This window comes from Rhinopithecus roxellana, chromosome 13, assembly GCF_007565055.1.
Source record: "Rhinopithecus roxellana isolate Shanxi Qingling chromosome 13, ASM756505v1, whole genome shotgun sequence".
Lineage (NCBI taxonomy): Eukaryota > Metazoa > Chordata > Mammalia > Primates > Cercopithecidae > Rhinopithecus > Rhinopithecus roxellana.
In genome coordinates, this window is record NC_044561.1 from 75,941,059 (window position 1) to 75,957,297 (window position 16,239).

The following is a 16,239-nucleotide window of genomic DNA, read 5'->3' on the forward strand; positions in this document are numbered from 1 at the left end:
TAAAACAGTAAGAGACACATAAGAAGCACCACAGAAATACTTGTAAATAAGTCAATAAGTCTAGACATTTTATGAGAAAATGGCACCACGCATGGTTTCTGCATTATGTCTTGTCATTTGGTTCATTTAAATTTTCTTTGGCCAGAGACACACAGATAACTGCTCCCTTTCCCTCCCGTAACCCTCGGCTGGGGAGAGAAGTGTGGGAGGGGAATGGTGTAGAGAGAGCAGGGCCAGCCCCTGGGGTCCCCCTGCCCTACTTAAGGGTCGGTCTCCTGCCTCACTTGATTGCGTCTGCTCCCATCCTCTCTCTCTGACTGTGGCCACAGCAGTGACTGCTTCATTCTTCCAGAGTCAGAAGTAGTGCTGAAAGCGTCATTTAAAAATAAAATAAAACAGGGGAACTCATTTATGCTGAGACTATGCTATTTTCCCAAGTTGCCTACAGGACAGAGCAATAAAAAATTTATCCTTAATAGCATTTTGCAGGATTTTGCCCCAGGAGATGTTCTCCCCACCGGAATTTGGAACGATTCCTGTCTGCGTTACATCCCCAGCCCTCAGTCATGCCAGCCCCCAACCTCCCCTCTCCCTCATCGGAGACTTTGCAGCCAGCCTGCCTTCTCCTCATCCTGCCCCCACCCAGAGAGCTGTCTGGACACTGGTCACTCCACCCATGAAACTCATCTCCGGGAAGGGGAAGAGGAAAACCAGGCAGCCCTGTCACCAACTTCCCCTCCCTCTCTCCGTGTCTCCTCTGTAGATAAAAAGCTTGTGTCAGAAGACAGAACAATAAGAGAAAAGAAAACCCAAGCAGCCAGTAACTTAATTTCATCAAAACCAACATGATAAGAGATGCTAAAAATTGGAGGGAGCACAGGGGGTAGCAAAGCAAGCTCCGGACGATATATAATACAGTGATCACATTTATGCATTTAAAAATCAATATATAATTATTAATTTATGTTATGTAAATGCAGAGAGAAATCTCGAAGAAACACTTCCAACTTTTAACAGTGGTTCCTCCAGAGAGGGGCACGAAATCAGAAATTGAAAAAAGCAGATAGGAGACTTGGGCTTTTTTCTCTATACATTTCCATTGTTTAATTTTTCAGAAGTAACAGTTATTAAAGTTTTTTAAAATTAAGAGGGGATCTCTCATCAGATTAAAAATAAATGTGTGTTATAAGCAAGGAGGTCTTCAAAAAGTTCATAGAAAATGTGTATTATAAAAAACTATGCATAGATCTTAAAATTTTTTGCACCAAAATTAACTTGCACTAACGTGTTATGTCTGAACAGAATCTACTTTGAGGCACTAAGAAGGATAAGAAAGCAGTTTGAAAAGAGCTCATATCAGGGTAATGTGAATTCTGCTAAAACTGAAAAACATCAAATTTATGGCAAAATCGGGTGGAAGAAATACTGAAATCATTGATGGTTTACAAAAAGTTTGTGGGGACAATGCCCCAAAGAAAGCAGCAGTTTACAAAAGAATAACCCATTTTAAGAAGGGACAAGATGATCCTGAACATGAAACCCACAGAAGCAGAATGTCCACATCAATTTGTGAGAAAAAAATTCAGCTTGTTCATGCTCTGATTGATGAGGACCAACGATTAACAGCAAAAATGCTAGCCAACACCATGGACATCTCAGCTGGTTCAATCTACACAATTCTAACTGAAAAATTAAAGGTGAGCAAACTTTTCATTCACTCGGTGCCGAAACCGTCACACCCAGATCAGCTGCAGACAAGAGCAGAGCTTTCAATGGAAATTTTAAACAAGTAGGGGGATCAAGTTCCTGAAACATTTTTTTCAAAGAATTATTAACAGGAGATGAAACATGGTTTTACTAGAACAATCCTGAAGACAAAGCATAATCAGAGCAATGGCTACCAAGAGGTGGCAGTGGTCCAGTCAAAGCAAAAGTGGACCAGTCAGGAAGTCATGGCAACAGTTTTTGGGGGATGCTCAAGATATTTTACTGTTGACTTTCTATAAGGCCAAAGAATGATAACATCAGCTTATTATGAAAGTGTTTTGAGAAAGTTAGCCAAAACTTCAGCAGAAAAATGCCCAGAAACCTTCACCAGAGAATCCATCTCCACCATGACAATACTCCTGTTCACTCCTCTTGTCAAACAATGGCAATTTTGGGGGAGTTCTGATGAGAAATCATTAGGTATCCACCTTAAAGTCCTGATTTGGCTCCTTCTGACTTTGTAAAAAATTTGTTTGCTACTCTTTAAAAATTGTTAAAGAGCACTTATTTTTCTTCAGTTAATAATGTAAAAAAAGACTCCCAGGACCCTCAGTAATTTAGGGATGGACTAAATAGCTGGTACCACTGCTTACAGAAGTGTTTTGACCTTGCTAGACCTTATAAAGTTTATGTTTTTTATTTTTATCTTTTAATTTCATTCTTCCATCAACTTTTTGAAGTTCACTCATATTAGTTGTTAGAGAATAAGTGAGTAGTTGCCATATACCGCCAGTGGGAGTATATATTAGTATAGCCATTTTGGAGGATAATTTTTTAGTATCAAATGTTTAATATGCAAGCCAGCACCCAGCACTTTCCATTTTTCTGAGGAATGTGCACTAAAGAGCACAGGTTAGAACATCTATTTTAGGATTTCTCATAGCAGCAAAAACTGACAACACCTCCACAGAGGACTGGCAAAATAAACTATCAAGTGTCCAAATCATGACATCATTTGCATCCTTTAAAAGGATGAAGCCAAGGTACACATCCTGACATGGAAAATTCTCTAAGGTACTTCTTAGGGAAAAAAAAGGAGTTGCAGAATGGTCTTTATAATATAATACATTACAGATTTTCTACCTAGGTATGCAAATGCATACAAAGAGGCCGCAAAAGGAACACACAAACCGATCCCAGTGTGTGGAGGTCACCGTCTGGTTTCCGAGTATTTCTGACCAACTGCACTACTGGAGCATCTTGAAGTTCAGTGGGAACTTGTCACTATTTCTGGCCAAGGAGTTATGAGCAAAAGTATCACAGGGCCACTGCCGGGCATTTAATTGCTGATGTGCAATTCCTCAGAGTTCTTTTTGCCCTGGCATGACAATCAGTCATCTCCAAGAGGGCAGCTCCCTGCCAACCTTGTGCCAACGAGCAGAGCCCCTTCCCAACCCAGATGTACATGTAGCTCTGAAGCTTGGAGATATGGGTCGTAGGTTGTTATTGTGATTACAGAATAACCTAGCCTTCCCTGACAGACGCCCTGTGTCATCCCCCAAGGAAAAGCTCGGGGATTAGGCACAATGAACAAAGGGCACTGGACTGTAATGTTTTACTCTTTACAAATTGAACATGGTTATGCACTACTTTTGCAATGAATGGTACAATCTATACACATGAATTGTGTATAGTTAAAATTAATAATTTCAAAGAATGATAAAGCTAGCAAAGAAAAGTAGTAAAAATCAGCATCCAAGAGTCTTGGCTTTTGGAGCAAGAAGTGGATTGTGAAAGTCAATTTTGTGTCAATTTTGCTGGGTCACAGTGCCCAGATATTTGGTCTAACATTATTCTGGGTGTTTCTGTGAGGGTGTTTTGGATAATATTAACATTTAAATGAGTGGACTTTGAGTAAAACAGATTGCCCTCCATAACGTGTCTGGGCCTCATCCAATCAGTTGAAAGCCTGAATAAGACAAAAAGATGGGCCTCCTACAAGCAAGAGAGAATTCTCTCACAAACTACCTCGAACTTCGTAAAGAAAATCAGCTTTTCCTGGTTCTTTGGCAAACCATTTTTGGATTTCAACTGGAGCATCAGCTGTCCTAGGTCTCCAGCCTGCTAGCTCACCCTGCAGGTTTTGGACTTGCCAGCCTCCACAATCACATGAGCCAATTCCTTTGAGGGAGTTTTGGGTCACATCAGCCTGGGTTCAAGCCTCAGCTCTACCCCTTCCTAGTATGGAACCCTGAACATGAGGCATAGACCCTTGGAGCCTCAATTTCCTCGTCTCCAAATCGGGGATAATAATAATCACCCCTTCCCCCTCCCCCACCTACTCAAACATAGGGCTGTTTGAGAAGTTACTGATCTGGACAATATGAAAGTCCTTCATGAGTCTGACACAGGGAGTGGCAGCTCATACTGTTATCATCTTGACCACAATGCCCCCAGTCCTTCCTATGGCGCTCACAAGACCCCCTGCTGATTCTCTTGTCACCCCTTTGGGTGTAGCAAGGGATTCTGACTGTTAAGGGGAAATCTTTAATATGTCTGGGCAGTCAGATATGCAATGATGAAAAACACCACTCAAAGCAAATCACTTCACCCTCCCAGCTGCCTCCTCTTTGGCTGCAGCCTTTTCCCTACAGTTTCCTGCATGGTTCCATCTCTCCCCTTTCCCAGTGGGGGATGCAGGTTGACTTCTCAAGTAGTCAACTCCACCTCCGGCTCTTGTTAGGAGTATGTGGCCTCAGGTAAGCCAATCACTAAAGTCCATCTCTCTGGCAGAAGGAATTGGATCCCACGTGGTCGTGTGACCCAATGCAGTCCAATCAAAGTGAAGGTCGGGACTTGGGCTGAGAATTCTGGGACACAGACCCACTCTCTTTCCTGGGAGCCATCTTGGAGCCTCAGAGTGAAACCAACAATGCAGAAGACAGAGTGAAGAGATGGGAATTTGGGGACATTGACTTCCTGTGGGACCAAGCCTGGTCTGGAGTCTTTATGGACTTTCAAGGTACTTGAGGCATTAAATTCCCTGATTACCTAAGCAGGTGGTGTTGGGTTATCCATAGGTTATGAGTGAACCCCTGGAACTGATTTAAGTGGAAACAGTTGTCTTTCCCAGGAGGGCATGGGAGGAGGGCATGTGCTGAGGAAGTGTGGGAGCAGGCGAGTGTCTGGGACACTGCACGTGTTCAACCACTACTGCTTCTCTTCATGTGCACCAAGGCCCTTTGTGGCTACTGCGAGGAAGCCGGGTTCACACAACCTGGAGCACCAAGCATGCCCTGGAGACTGGGCCTGCCTCATCCTTGGTCCTGTTTTTCTGTGATGACTGTTACCTGCATGACCTCTGGCAGTTTTCAGAACCAGGAGAAGGAGAACTCTGCCTTCCCAGTTGGGTGACGCTGTCCTGGTTGGGTCACTTGCCTTCAGAACCACTCTCTGTGGCCAGAGGATGATGTTTTGATTGACTGGGCCTAGTCATTTGAGCAGCTCACGATTGAGATGGGCGCAGGTTGGTGCCCCAGTGGTACTTGTGGAAGGGGGAGTGTTTGATGGGAGTAGAGAGGACACAACAGAGGCCTCCTGTAAACGGCTGTGTAATGAGATGATCTTGTTCAGATGGTTAGTGCTGTACAGGAGTTACATGTAGCACAGGGCTCCTCAACCCACCACCATCTGGGGCTGGAGATTTCTCTGTTGAGGGGTGCCTTGTTCACTGGAGCATGACTGGCAGTATCTCCGGCCCCCACCTGCCAGATGCTAGTAGCACCACCCCCATGTTGTGACAACCAGAAGTTCTCTAGACATTGCCAAATGTACCCTCGGGGGAAAAAAATTCAGCCCTGGTTGAGAATTACAGACACAGCATCTTCAGGAAATGTTCAAGCTTGTTCATCCATCACTTGGTGGCCAGAGCTTCTGCACTGAGCTGTTTCCCCCACAGTCACTGAAATCTTCACTTATTCATTCACCCAGTAAGTCTGTGTTGAATACCCCCATAAACTTTCCATAAGCCAGGCGCTGGGTTACATTCAGGACTGGGACCCAGCCGCTGCCTCAGTTTACTAATGTGTAAAATGAGGGGAAGTCACTGGAGTTTCTGGGCTTGTATGAGTCAGGCTTCTCCAGAGAAATGGAACCAATAGGATTAGACACATCCTCCCAGAACCCTCGGAGGGGCGCAGAGAATGGTCCAGGGCAGATGGCAGGGAAACCACATGCAGGAGCCCCAGTTCCCTGGGGGCTGCTTCCCCAGCTTTTCTTGAAAATGGGCCCCCTGCAACTCTCCTCCCTGACTTCCCCTGGCCACTCATGGCTCTCTGTCGCACAGACTGCCCTGCTAAAATTGAAGAACAAACATCAAATTTATGGCAAAGCGTGCGAGGAAGAATAATAGAATAACTATTGGGAACTATTGGGTACCTGGGGACAAAATAATCTGTACAACAAACCCCATGACATGAATTTACCCTCCATGCAGCAGCAAAAGACAACATGCAGCCCCTGCTTCAAATCTCCAGCACATAATATCAAAAAATCAAAAAAGAACAGTTGCTGGTGAGGTTGTGGAGAAAAGGGAACACTTACACACTGCTGATGGGAGTGTAAATCAATTCAACCACGGTGGAAAGCAGTGTAACGATTCCTCAAAGGGCTGAAAATAGAACTACCATTAGGCCCAGCAATCCCATTACACCCAGAGGAATGTAAGTCATTCTGCCACAAAGACACGTACATGCAAATGTTCGTCATAGCACTGTTCACAATAGCAGACATAGAATCAACCTAAATGCCTATCAATGACAGACAGACAAAGAAAATGTGGTACATATACACCATGGAATACTATAAAGCCATAAAAAAGAATGAGATCATGTCTTTTGCAGGAGCATGGAAGGAGCTAGAGGCCATTATCCTCAGCAAACCAGGCCAGGAACAGAAAACCAAATACCACATGTTCTCACTTACAGGTGGGAGCTAAATGATGAGAACACATGGACACATAGAGGGGAACAACACACACTGGGACCCGTTTGAGGGTGGAGGGTGGGAGGAGGGAGAAGAGCAGAAAAAATAACTATTGGGTACTAGGTTTAGTACCTGGGTGACAAAATACTCTGCACAACAAACCCCTGTGACATGAGTTTACCCATATAACGAACCTGTACATGCACCACTGAACCTAAAATAAAAGTTAAAAAAATAGGCCAGGCACAGTGGCTCACACCTTTAATACCAGCACTTTGGGAGGCTGAGGCAGGTGGATCACCTGAGGTCAGGAGTTCGAGACCAGGCTGGCCAACATGATGAAATTCCATCTCTACTAGAAATACAAAAAATTAGTTGAGCATGGTGACAGATGCCTATAATCCCAGCTACTCAGGAGGCTGAGGCAGGAGAATCGCTTGAACCTGGGAGGCAGAGGTTGAAGTGAGCCGAGATCAGGCCACTGCACTCCAGCCCGGGCAACAAGAATGAAACTCCATCTCAAAAACGATAAATAAAATAAAATAAAACAATTCTCCAGGACACTCTCCCTTTGCTCCCACAATGAGGCTCAAACTCCTCTGTGGTCCACACGGCCTGGGAGGTCTGGGGACTGTGGAGCCCTGCCTCATCTCCCATCATTAGCCCCTTCCTCTGCCTCCAGCCTCAGCTGCCTCCCCTCCTTCCTGTTCCTCATAAGCACCATGAGATCAAGAGCCGTGGCTCATTCTTGATGGGACCCCAGGGCCAAGCACTCTGTAGGTGCTCACTAAATGTCTGTTGACTGACATGAAGGAACAAGTTTCTCAGGAAGCTTCAAGGGGCCAAGGGAGTTAGCACTTCCTTGTCAGATCTGGCTTGATATGAAGACAGAAACTTTTCGTAATTATTCCTTCTTTAGCAGTGGCAGAGAATGCTGGCTTAGCCGGGCTCCTTGTTCCTGAGTGAGAGAACCCCCAGCTGACTGCGTTTCCCAGCCGCCCTGCAGCTAGGGCACAGTGAGAGGGACATGCTGTTTGGAACTACTAGCAGGAGGAGCTCCTTAAGAGGTGGACAGACAGCTGCTCCTTTTGCCTTGCCCCCTGTCTTTCACTGGGTTCCCCCAGCAGCTGACTGGAAGTCAAGTATTCAAGTGCAAATGGAATGTTTCCAAGCTGGAGGGAAGTGAGCAAAGGGAGAAAGTCAGCAAAGAGCATAGGAATGGCAACCAGAACAACTGGAGGCCAATCATGTGGTCATCTTAGGGGAAATGTATAGAACGTGCCTCTCAGAGTTATCGCACCCCAGAAGCAAGGAAGCTGAGGCACTTATCCACCAACTCCCTGTCATCATCGATGGCTTCTCCCATCCCTCCTACTAGCTCACCCCGCAGGGGCCAAGGGTAAACGTTCTGCCAGGGCTTGAGGTGGGACACTCCTGGCGTGAGTACACAAGACCAGTGAGTCAGAGGCGGCTGGTAACTCGCCCAGCCCTCCCTCCTCCTGCCTGGAATGCAGAGGCGTCAGATGGAATTCCAGCAATCATATTAGACCACGATGCAGTCTGGAGGATGGAAGCCCGGTGCTCAGATGGAGGAGTCAACAAGCAGAAACACCTGGGTCCTTGCCGACACCATGGAGCTGCCACCACAGCTATGGACAGCCTACCTGCAGTCCAGGAGAATCCATGCTGAGATTAATCCACAGCTACTCTTGGTGTTTATTACCAGCAGCTGAATGCTCCTAACCGCTGCATCACGCGATGGCCATGTTCCTCGTGCCTATTACGGCTCAACCGCTGCTGCTGCCAGCAGTCGTGGTAGTGAGCGCAGTAACAGTGCCTGACACGCACAGCTTCTTTTGCATTTACGCACTATATGTGCCTTCACTTATTTAGTCTATGTCATAACAATCCCACGAGGCAGATACTGTTATTCCATTTCACAGATAAGGAAACTGAGGCACAGAGATGTTAAGCCACTTGCCTAAGGTGACAGCTGTCTGGCTCTGGCTGGCTGGCCCACACCTCCCCACTGTAACACATTACCTTCTACCTCAGGCTAAGCACCTTCCTGACATCTTTGAGAAAGTCATTCCATTCCCCACCCGCTCTTTAGACTTTCTAGAATGACAACTTTGAGATTTCATTTTGTATGTGAAATAAGCGTATCAGGCTTGACAAAGAAAAGAATATGATTTCCCAATAAGCCTGTCTCAGGACAAAGTGCCTCTGTGCAACTTAACGAAGCCTTTCATTAGAAGATGGGACGGAAGATGGGAAGCAATTCCTCGGAACCTGAGAGAAGGCTCTGGATTCCATACAGCCTGACAGCTGAGTGGCACAGAGACTGTCCTGCATGCTGTTCTACAAGAGCTAAGTCAGGGCAGGCACTTCTGGGATAAGACGCAAAGCTCATGCTATGGTGGTGACAGTTCAGTGAGGGCTGGCAAGCACTTCCCACACATGGTAGATGCTCCAGGAAAGGCACGGTGGGGATGGGAGGCGCAGGCAGGGAGACAGCGCCACGTAGGGAACCTGTCATCTTTGGAGCCAGAGAAGGCTGAGTGCAGTTCCCCCTTCACCTGGTGCCTCAGAGTGGATTGTTCAAATCCACTCTGAAATGGAGTGCTCCCATTTCGTCATCGGTGAGATGGGCTGCTGGCAGCTACAACTGTCAGTGGATAAGGGACACAGTGAAACAAATGTGGGCCATGAGATTGCATTCTGGTGCTCCATGATGAAATCAAAGCACAGAGACCCAGGCAGAGGTGCACAGAGGCTCCTCCCACCAGGGACAGATCTGGGTTCTGCCACTTAGCAGCGGAGCCACTGGAGCCTGTGACTCCAGCTCTCTGAGTCTTGGTTCCCTCATCTGTAAAAGGATCAGATCATTATAGAGCCTCCCTTATCAGGGTCTTTATCCACTCATTCAATACATCTTTATCAAGCATCTACTATGTGCAGGGCCGTATGCGAGGCCTGGGAGATACAGCAGTGAACAGGGTTAATGAGACTTCACCCTCATAGTCCAGGGCAAAAGTACGGTTGTGATAAATGCTACAAAGATAAGGGACTGTGGTAGGAGGGCTTGACCTTGTCACATGCAAAGGTCCTGTGGTTGAAATGATTAAACAAGATAAAACATGTAAACCTTTCAGACTCAGTGGCAGGTGTATATTGCAGGGGAGTGCTGTTAGTATTGTCTTGGGCCAGTGCTTGGAGCGTTCACAGCAGCTGACCAACTCGCCCTGTGATTCCTCTAAAAGCCACCTTCTGCATACAAATAGAAATGGGCTGGACACTCATCCCCAGGATAGATTAAGCAAATCCAGTGGCCTTCTGGTTGGATGTATGAACTTGGTTAAGGCGTGACATGGGCCAAGCTAAGCAAGCTGGCACCCTCAAGTTTCTCAGCCTGCAAGCATTGGTCCCTGACTTATACCGAATTCACCCAGGCACTCAACCCCACCCTGGTGGTGGTCACTCAGCATTTTGCAAGGGGACATTTTCTCCCCAACTGGAGTAATTCCAAGGATGAGAAATGAGGGACTCAGGACACAGAACAGTCCTTTTTGTCGCTTCCCAGACCCCAGACAAGTCTCTTGGCCTGGCCTCAGGCAAGCTGGGTGCTCCAGGAAGCTCACAGCCCTGTGCTCTCCAGACATCGGCCAAGGGGACTGAAACATCCGCAGAGCAAATGTCAACTTTGCATTCCATGTCCCCACATGAGACAGGAGCCCAGCCAGCCCCCACTGCAGACAGAGGCGGCATTCGCATGTCACCCCTGCAAGCTCATTTCCAAATTCAAACAAGCTGATGTCTCCCACAATGGGCCTCCATGCCTGAGAACGCATATTTTAACATTGTCTTGTTAGAGTTGGATTCTGAAAAGACTGATTGGCGGCGATCTGACAAAGCATGAAGGCAGCCCTGGAAAGGTTATTGCCAGGTGTGAGCCATAGCGGTGGGTTTGTGGGGACCAGGACAGACACCGGTCCATCTGCCCACAGCCCTGGTTCCAGCCTCAGGCCCATCCTAGGGTTGACCCCGTGTTTACAAGGCCCACTCCAGACACTCAGTGCAGCTGGGCCAGGGCCAGTGGGAAGACAGCCAATGGCTATTCCCATTCCAGAAACTGACTCCACTGCCAGGGCCCCTCAGATGTCAGAAGGCACAGCTGGTCCTCCTGGAACTTTACTAGTGGGGACACTGAGGCTAGAGAGGGAAAGGATGCAGCTAGAGCCACAAAGCCACCAGAGCACAGCTGAGAAAAGCAAATCCTCACCTCCTCTCAGCCCCAGCCAGCTCAGGCGTGCCCGGCTGGTCCCCGCAACACCTCACCCTGACAGCTCGCCTTGTGGGAGTTGGCTCAGCTACTTCTGGACCTTTCCTAACCCTTCAGGCAGGCATCACTTACCCCATGTTGCTGCCTGCACCCTTATCTATCTCCCCACAGCATAAACCCCACGGTGGTATGGGGCATGGTGTACACACTGTGTCTCCTTAGTAGGGCAGGCACCCACCCACACATGCACACTCACACATGTTCACACACATACACACATGCTCACACACATGCACAACAGGGTGGATGAAGGGAGCTCTCAGTTATTCCCAAAGGCCTAGGTCTGGCATGACTGTCCTGGAAGAAGTGGGCTGGCTAACGAGCGGAGAATCCTCTCCTCCTAGCTGTGCTCTGATGTGCCTGCGACCGTGACCACACTCATTCCCCCATCTGGGTCCATTTCCCCTTTAGTCTTAGAGTTGGCCCACATGCCAGTCTTTTGTGCATGCATTTATAACTCAGCATCGCAGAGTGGTGAGGAGCCCAGACACCAGGGACAGGCGGACTGCACTGAGTCCTGAGCTAGCTCCTGTCAGCAGTGTGACCCTGGCTGCGGAATTACTCACCCTCCCCAAGCCTCTGTCCTGCTCTACTATAAATGAGATGCTAACTTCCGCATGGGTCCATATGATGCTTAAATAAACGTTCCAGAAGAAACAGCATCATGGCACTTAGCACTGGGCAAGCATTTGGTTTGCTGTTTTCTCAGTTTGGGGTTCCCCACATGCAGAGCCTGAGACAAGGATTTTGGTGCAGGCAGTTTTCAGGAGGTGATCCACGCAGGGTGCGAGTGGGGAAGTGAGGCGCTAGGGAGGGCAAATCAACACAAGCTGTGCTCTTGAGGGGTCAGCCTGTGGTCAGGGACCTGCTTAGACAGTGCATGGGACATGCCTCAGCATGGACGCAGCAAGGGCTGAGGGATCTTCACCCAACTCCGGGCTGCCATTGGCTGAGGGCTGCTCCTGGGGAGGGAAACAGGGAGGCTTTAACACCCCAACAGTTGTGCTCTCCACTTCTACATGTGGGTCCAGAATATTCCTCCTGTGCCAGGAGGAACCCTGATGTGGGAGATGAAGGAAGCCATTGGCACCCTGCAGGTTGGGTGCAGTGGGGACAGGATGGGTCCCTGCCAGTATCTGCTATAACCGCTATTATTGTCCCTACCATGATCATCATGTCACTAGATGACAGGCACACGGATGAGGGGAGGGACCACAGCAGAGGGGAGGGAAGGAGAGAAAGATGTCCACACACACCAGAGATACTCTGTGAGTCCTTGCAGGAAAAGGAGGAGTGGCAACAGGCCGATAGCACCAGGAGGCCTTGCGGTGGCTTGGCTGCTGGGGCTGACTGCCCTGGAGGCTGGGGAGAGGATCTGGAAGAATCAGTCATGTTGCAGAAATGGAGAGGTGGACTGACCGGTCATTCCAGGACTTCTGTGGCAAACGGGCAGTGACGGTGGGGCTGGTGGGCTCAGGGCAGGCACCCAGGGCTGGGTCATGCGTCGTCATATTGGGGGATGCAGCTGGGAGGCTGACTGGAGTTGGCTCTTGGGAGCCAAGGCAGAGCCCAAGCTTTAGGTATTTGAGGCCAGAAAGGAACAAGTTTTAGAAAGATGACTCTGGGTTCCTAGACAGCCTGTAGCATGGAGCAATGTTTGCAGTGGTATCTGGACATGAAATGATGACCCAATGTACGCTGCTCCACAAAAGCCACTGGGACACGTTCCGCCAGCAGGTTTTAGCCAGCTCCCTGGAGGGACTTTTCCAAATGATTTTCCAGAGGTTGATGTAAGTTGCTATTGCCACCCAGCATCCACCACACCTTGCCCTGGCAAAGGGACCCTGGATATGCCTTGCAAACTGCCCTTCCCTCACTCCTAGGTGGAACAGGTGACCTGCCTGACCACGTCCTCCTGGTTCAAGCCAAGTGAATCCTAGCACTTGTTCTGGAGCCAACAGGTAGAGAGTTCTTCCTTCTTCTGAATTGGAAGATAGAGGTTTGGGGCTGTTGGCAGGCACATTGCCACCACTGGATCCTGGGAATGAAGAAAATGTGGAGAAGAACAGGACCAAGCAACAGAATGAGAAACCCAGTGTTGAATCCACCCCTTCCTGAAGCCAGAACTACTCCCTGATGGTTTGGGATCACATGATCTAATGAATTTCCTTTTTACTTAAGCCGGTATGAGTCAGGTGTTCTCAGCAAGAAGGAATGTTTGAGATTTTCTGCAAAGCTTTAGGAATCGGTGTTGAGTTTGTCAGTTCTTATTGGAAATGACCCTGGTCATTTGCCAACATGAAGATTATCTGTAAGTAAAATCCTCACAAAATGAACTTGCTTATTCTACGAACATGCATCCAGTCGTCCCTGCGTACAAACCCAACTCTATCCAGAATCCCCCGCATTCCACAGTGAGCCCCTGTATCTGTTCATTCATTAACAAGTATTTTATCAAACACCGACTAGTCCAGGCTCTGTGGATGCAACAGAGAAAAAAGTAGCCAGAGTTTTGCCCTTGTGCAAAAGGAGACAGACAATGAACAAAAGCATGATAAATAAAGAAACTACTATTTGTAAAGACCATGAGCACTATGGAAAGAAAGAGCAAGATGGACAGATACTAAGGATGGGGGGTGGGTGGGAACAAGTTGCACTGCAAGATAGAGTGGCCAGGGAAGAATTCAAGATAGAGTGTCCAGGGAAGAATTCAAGACAGAGTGGCCAGGGAAGAATGCAAGATAGAGTGGCCAGGGAAGAATGCAAGATAGAGTGGCCAGGGAAGAATTCAAGATAGAGTGGCCAGGGAAGAATTCAAGATAGAGTGGCCAGGGAAGAATGCAAGACAGAGTGGCCAGGGAAGAATTCAAGATAGAGTGGCCAGGGAAGAATTCAAGACAGAGTGGCCAGGGAAGAATTCAAGATAGAGTGGCCAGGGAAGAATTCAAGATAGAGTGGCCAGGGAAGAATTCAAGATAGAGTGGCCAGGGAAGAATGCAAGACAGAGTGGCCAGGGAAGAATTCATTGAGAAGGTGGCATTTGATGGAAGATGAAGGGATGATGTGAGCTGTGCCAGTGTCTGGGGGGAAGAGCGTTCCAGGCAGAGGGAATAGCCAGTGCAAAGGCCCTGAGGCCACAATGTGCCTGGAGTATTCGAGGCACTGCCAGGAGGCCTGCAGTACCACGTACAGTACAGGGGGTGGGGTGGGAGGAGGAAAAGTGGGGCAGGGGGCAGGTTTGGGGGCGTGTGAAATGGGAACATGGCAGGGTTTTGAACAGAGGAGTGATCTGCTGTAACCGGTTACTTGGAGCACAGTAGGGTGAGGACAGAGCAGGGAGACCAGGGAAGAGAGGCAGGAGAGGCTGGTGGCCTGGCCCTGGGTGGTGACTGTGGAAGTGGGCAGGAGTGGTATAACCCACACAGGTTTTGAAAGGGGCTTTCTGCCCCTGTGGAGAGGGACTTTGGGTGGGGCGCATCTTGGGGAACCTGCACTTCCCTGCAGGGTGTCGGTCCCCTCTAGACATCAGTCTCCAAGGTCCAGCCTGTCAGACTCAGCACCTTCGGAATGGAAGCGCAGATGATCCAGCCATAGGGGGCTCCCGTGGAAGGAGGAATGAGGCTCCCCTCATGGGAATCCCTGACCCAGAGAAAGGTTTACAGGAAAGGAGGGACATGGATGTGCTTTTTTACTGAGAAGCACCCTCCATGGCTGTCCCTAACGTGCCAAACCTTCCCCCGCCACCCCAGCAGTCCATCTGTTAGCAAGACGTGTGAATGTCCAGACAGGCTTTGGGGGTCAGAGACTGGAGTCCCACGGTAGTTCTCAAAGTGGACATGTGGCTGTTTCTGCAGAGAACAATGAAGCCAAAAGACAGAAGCCTGCCCCCATCCGCATAGTTCATCAAATAGGAATATGCTTAATTCTTTCCTTTTTGATCAGCTGACAGCTTCCAACAGATAAAGCTTATTTTATTTAAGCTTTTGCAGGCCCAGCAAGATAAATATCCCTGAATTCCAGTCTTCACAAGGAAAAAAAAATGTAAAATGGATGAAGTCAGAATCTTGAGTAGTTTTCTCAAAACCAGAGCAAGGATGGGCCCCCATGATTGGGTGTAAATGAAATGGTGACTGGTGGCGAACGTGGACAGAGCTGGGTCATAGGGATTAGGGGGCCCGAACTGGGAAAAGATGGGCTGGTCCTGGCGGAGGGCATAAATGAAGCTGCTGGCGGAGACTGTTCTGAGAAGGAACCTGCCCAGCTTCTGTCCCAGAGGACCCCAGAAGTCAGTGGGGTGTCGGGGGAACTGAGCTGCAGGAGTGGACTGTGTGGGTTTAATCCCCACCCTGCAGTATGTGGGCTGCTTTCCTGTGCCTCGATTTCCTTAACTAGAATTCAAGATCATGGGCAAAAGACTTCGAGCAAATCCCTGTGGCACAGCAGGCCCTGGTGGCTCAGGGGAAAGAGGCCTGATGGTGGGCTCATGCCTAAAAGCACCCCGGGCCCTGCTGCCTCCTGGGAGGGCCCTCTGAGATCTGAATGGAGTACCATACTGGCACTGGCTGGATACTGGCAGGGAGGTCACTCTGCAGACGTGGGAGGTGAGGCGCTGCCTGCCGGGGGTGGGGACTCTGAGCTGTAGGACAAATACTGACTCTGATCTCAGCCAAGAGGAGTTTATTGACAGGAAACCTGGCTACTCACAGAACTGCCCAGGGGGCAGGAGACTTGGGCTCCAAAAGGGAGTGGGACAAGCATGATCCGACCACGTGGGGACCCAGTGTGACTGCCAGTGCTGGGCAGGGACCTTTGCTCACACCCTGGGCCATCAGGACTGTGGGTTTAATCCCACAGCCCAGGACCCCTTAGCTGAGGCACAAAGCCTGAGACACCCCCGGGCTATCAGTGCTGGGCTGCCCCCCCCACCCCAGCTCATGTCCTGCCTCTAGCTCAGGTCCTAGGACCCCTGACTGACACCCAGGAAGGCAAGCAGTGGACCAGGACCTCCAGGGCTCGACACTGAGCTCCTTGGAGCTTCCCAGCCACCTCCATAGTGGATTCTGAGATCCTGGCTGTTCCTGATCCCAAGTCTGGGCCAGGGCTCCCAGAGTGGTGTCTGACGGGCACACAGAGCGAGGCGTGCGGCCGTTGCAGAACCAGCCAGCACCAGTATCCACCTGGCACTTCCTAACGGAGTTCTGCATGGA